At 38.7% G+C, this 5,547-nt stretch overlaps 1 long non-coding RNA gene across 1 annotated transcript; it reads left to right on the forward strand.

Annotated features, from left to right (window-relative positions):
• Positions 1–1,989: 1,989 nt before the first annotated feature.
• LOC307030704 lies at positions 1,990–5,340 on the forward strand. The gene is made up of 2 exons (XR_013805765.1): positions 1,990–3,917; positions 4,872–5,340. It is a non-coding gene; the product is annotated as an uncharacterized lncRNA (long non-coding RNA).
• The last annotated feature ends 207 nt before the right edge of the window (positions 5,341–5,547 follow it).

Here is a 5,547-nt window from a genome sequence, read left to right on the forward strand (position 1 = left end):
CTGAACATGGTATTGCACATTTAGCTTTGAGTGTTACTGACCTGAGATGTTTTTATTACATGAATTAAGGTGACTGAGGCTTTTTAACATACAGGGATGCAAATTCATCAGGTATGAAAAAGTTGACAAGGATCCGAGCCCCCGGCTCCCCCACCCCACAGAATGACAGAGGATTTTAGCAGTCAGAACAACTAAAGCAGCAGTGTTAATAATAACAGAAATGCCAAAGAGTCACATCTAATAGAAATATATAAAAGCATTTATTTTAAATTGTGGAGCAGTCAGTTTATAATTTTGGCAGCACTGTTGAGCATTTTGAAAATGTATTTTCATGCCTCTGTGCAAGGCTTAAGTCTTTTTATCTTTATAGCCACATGGTGGAAAGTAACTAAGTTCATAAACTCAACAAGTACTATACTTGGGCACAATTTTGAGATACTTGTACTTTATTTAAGTATTTCAATGTTTTGCTACTTTGTTCTTCTACTCCACTACAGTTCGGAGGTACATGGTGTACTTTGACTCCACTACATGTATTTAATATCTTTAGTTACTTCACAGATCTGGATTAATTAAGTGAAATATAATCAAGTGTTAAATCAGACTTTAGTTCCACCTGGAGTAAATCCACAAGCTACCCTGCAGTATACAAAGTCATTCAAACTAGCTGCACCTTTACCAGCTTTGAGAACACTTTCATGATCAATCATTATAAAACATATCATATCTATTATTCTGAAATGGACCAATCTGCACAATGACTACTTTTACTGTCGCTACTTTCACTATATTTTGATGATAATACTTTTCTACTTTTACTTGAGGAACATTTTGAATGCAGGACTTTTACTGTAACAGAGTATTCCTACACTCTGGGACTATTACTTTTACTCAAGTACAAGATCTGAGTACTTCTACTTTTACTCAAGTACAAGACCTGAGTACTTCTACTTTTACTCTAGTACAAGATCTGTGTGCTTCTACTTTTACTCAAGTACAAGACCTGAGTGCTTCTACTTTTACTCTAGTACAAGATCTGTGTGCTTCTACTTTTACTCAAGTACAAGATTTGAGTACTTCTACTTTTACTCTAGTACAAGATCTGTGTGCTTCTACTTTTACTCAAGTACAAGATCTGAATACTTCTACTTTTACTCAAGTACAAGACCTGAGTACTTCTACTTTTACTCAAGTACAAGATCTGAGTACTTCTACTTTTACTCAAGTACAATATATACTTATACCACCTCTGTTTATAGCCTATGAAAAAAACTATTAGAAATAGAAGGCTAAAGCTAACGTTAGCAGATAGTGACAATGTATGCTAGCTAGCTAGCTCAACGATTCCTTAAATAATATTGCCACAGAAAAACTTTTCAGTTCACATCACGCTCTGCCGCTCCGACAGGCAGTTCTGCTCTGAACACCTGAACAGCCCATTCTAACAGCCCGTTCTAACAGCTGTTCACCAGCGGTCCAGTCTGTGCCACAGTGACTCCGGACGCACAGTTAATATTAACGAACGCACCCGTAGGTAATGTAGCTGCTGAAGCTAGACAATCATCTCGGATCAGCAGAGCCTTATTATACATCCATGAGCAGAGCCGACAGGCAGGAAGACTCGAGCAGACAGCTCTTACTTCATTATAATATATAAAAAAAGAACACCATGCGTGTCATGATGGCACATAACAGCTCACGGCCGCATATTACTCCGGGTCCCAGCCCCCCCCCATACCCCAAAAATATTTGTATTGCAGATCTACATGAATCACACAAAAGACTTATTTTGGATTCAAAACGAATTAGAATGCAATTTTTAACAACATAGGGTGCTACATAACACACTTTCAGGAAAAGTCACGGACTGGGAGACTTTAATATTTTATTGAAAAAAAGTTACATTGCACACACACAACACACAACACACATCACACAAATTGACCCGATTGGCGGTTCTAGTGTTAAATAAACTCACTAATTAATGAAACCAGTTCAATACGCATTATTCTTATTCTTATCATTCTTTATGAGCGCAGAAATAGTCTTAAAATCAGATCTGTTTTTTAAATGAAATCTGACGGCAGGCAGTTAGCTCTGATCACCTATGATAAATGCGCCGCACCTAATCGCTGGCCATTCAGCCACAGACACTGTTCAAAATGGGGGGGAGCTAGGGGGAGCTTGGCTCCCCCGAAGAGGGAGGGAGCTCCCTTGATGGCTGACTTTGAGATAAATAGGGGGAGCCCAAAACAATCGTGCATATTTGTGCCACACAGATTAGAAATGTTGAGTTTCTGTAAATAACAGTTCTTGAAATAAATAATAGTTATTGTTCATTACAGTTTCTGAATATTTGTTTTATATTTGTGAATATGTCTGGGTGTTGCCATCTGTACGTGGCGGCGCTGCATTCTTACTTACGTTGCTATGGTTATGGCGGTGATGCCGGCGCGGTATTTGAAATGTTCATATTGATATTTTTTTAACTCTGGCTGTGTAATAAAAAAATATGGCAAAACGAAAACAGCCAAGCGTCACCGCTTTTGGATTCACAAGCAAAGAAGCGAAGGAGTCTAAAAATGACAACGTGAACGGAAAACAACTTTTAGTTGGCCGGCTGTAAGCGGCGTTAGGGTCGAGTTTGACAGCTCCACACCGAGGGAGAGGCCTGCCGATGCGGAGCCTGAAGAGGCTTCAACAACGGCCACATCCGCCGGCATAGTGACACCGTCTGTATTAGTAGAAGAGTGTTTTTATAGCAATTGATCGCATCTGCGCTGCTGCGCCAGTCAACAGAGCGTGCGTGTGACATATTTAGTAGCAGGATGTGCTCTGAAAAATAGGGCTCCCCGAAAGCAAATGGGTAATTCGAAAACTGACAGAGCTCCCTCTATACAAATCAAACTGTAGACGGTGTGAAAGCACCTATTGTTTTAAATAATGGTCGGAATGTGACCTGTGAGCCTTCTGAATTACCGTGGGACAGCACATTCTAAACTAAAATGTTCAATCAATAAAGTAACATCTTATCTTATCTTAATAATATCTTCATATTAATAATAATAATAAATCATACAGTATGTGTCCGAAAGGGAGCAGGAGGAAGCAAACACACAAATATACTGCATATTAAAGCAAACGATTGTAAAGGTTAAAGTATGAGCATAACAAATAAAGAAGTGTAATGTAAACATTTACATTATAATTATGATTATTTAATATATAAAGACTATATATTATTGAATTACAAGATTAGATATACTTTAGTTGATCTAAAATATTGATGTGTTCAAATGCTCTTCAAAACACAACCTTAAGTCCATGAAACTTGTCTTTCTGTATTTGTGAATGAAGCACCATCTCCTGGTTAAAACCTGAAATTGAAAATCTGGCAACGCCCTCTTGGAAAATAGTGGGAGACCCTTTTTGTGTTTGTATACAATGATGACGTAGAACGTATGCGCGCGCATGGTGGCAACAGAAGGATGGCAGAGATAAACAGCTTGTCAAGCTGCGCAAGGGGATTATCAACTAAAGATCGTGAATGTTACCTTAACAAGTTGACTTTGACAAATGGTGTCCGACTTCCAGATCCGTGTTCTATTGATGAGTGGGTTGAAGACGTTAGCAAGTGGCCGAATATACAGTGGCCAGATATATTTAATTGAGAAACCGAGCGTGTACACCAGAGAGAAATTACGAGCCTATAAGTCAGTGGATGCTTACGAATACGTTGTCTGTGGTCATGTACAGAACTTCAAATACCATGACATAGACTCAGAGTTTTGTATTTTGAGATCAGAAATTCTCGCTAGTCAAAGACAAGGACACAAGACAACGATGTATGAGGCTTGGGTCATAATCAACCAACGAGAAAACTACGTCCTCACAGCGAATTGCACCTGTATGGCGGGGTAAGTAGCCTATTATTTGGTGTTGTGGGCTTGTAGGTAACAGTTCAGGGGTGTGTTACTGTCCTTTCAGCTGGCTATTACTCTCCTTTCCATATCAAAAATCGTATGCCTTGCCCTGTAACTTTCTCATCATAACCAGGGTTTGAAACTAACATTTTCATGAACAACAACACAGCGACAACAGGGTTCAAAATGTCAGCAGCCAATATCATTCAGTTACATTCAAAACCTGATTAAGCTTAGGATACTCACATGTCTAGTAAGTTAGATGTTTACCTACTTCATAGCCAGAGCCGAGATTTGTCTGAGAGCAAATGTTACTTTCAAGCCCAGTATGTTTATTATGATTTTTTGAAATTTCAGGCTTGGGTCATGCTGCAGCCATGCAGCTGCAATATTATTCAAAGTTAAGCTCTATGTTAGGATGGGAAGGACAGAGAAAGCAGCGGTTACTTCTGGAGTGTGCATGTGGAAAGACATCAGCAGGAAAGAAGTCAGACCAGCTCCATTGAGGGAAATCAGCTTCCACAAACCAAAGAGGCTTGGCAGGCAACTTCCAGCAGCTTCGCATGTAATAGTTGACAGAGCCGAGATAAGTTTCCTTTTGCCATAGTGCATTTAATTAATTCTCAGGATTTCTCCTCAGTGTTTTGACACCATAATGTAGCCTGAGAAAGGTGTTACTTGGTGATGCAGAGATGAAAAGGCCTACAGACCAACGTGGCATCATGACTTTTTGTAAACATAGACGCTCAGTTTGAATAGTTTCAGTATCATTTGTTATGTTAGTTTGAATATGTCTGTCCTTTTGTCTTCAGATTACTGATTCTAGAAATTCGATTGTTTGTTATCTACAGCTTAACTGGTCTGGTTTTAGAATAATTCAGTCATTATTCTTAAAATGTGAACATTATGCAGCACACTAATTGTGTCTTTTTGTTGCTCTATTATCAGTGTTGACAGATGATGACATCCGGGAACTGCGGGATGTGAACCCAGGTGCTGCAGTGCTGACGAGCCTGGAAAACAGTGACACGGATAAGGCCAGATATGGTGTTAGATGTCGGTTATGGATTGTCTTTCCCTGGTTGTTAAAGTTGCATTACAGTTGAAACAATGAATTCATCATCAGCCTTTTCTTTACATTTGATGTTGTTATTGACAGCCGTGTCTAGATGCACTTCAGTGCAACAAGATATTTTAAGTTTTATTCTGTAATGCTATATATGTATCCATAGAGATAATTTGCGACCTAAAATTATTATTTACTGTTTAAAACATACAGAACCCGTTTGATTCTAATATATTGTACATACTCCTACTTTTTATGTTGTTAATGCTTAGTGGCACTTTAATGGCACCTGAATGGAATGAAACTCTGTTAGTAACAACATTACAAATAAATGTGATACTGCACTCTGAATTGTTGAGATCATCTGGGGGGGAAAGGACCATTAGACACACCAGTGGCAGCCAATGTGGGGAAGTTTATTCAAATGCATTCAGTTTTAAGTACAGTAGGCCTATATACATGTTTTACAAATGTAAAATCACTTTATAAGTCATACATGGTTATGTGTAACTCATTTGGGAACAACACTCTTACAGAGGTTTGTGAGGGCACCACATA

The sequence above is a fragment of the Notothenia rossii genome, assembly GCF_949606895.1.
Source record: "Notothenia rossii genome assembly, chromosome: 2".
In the NCBI taxonomy this organism is placed as follows: Eukaryota; Metazoa; Chordata; class Actinopteri; order Perciformes; family Nototheniidae; genus Notothenia; species Notothenia rossii.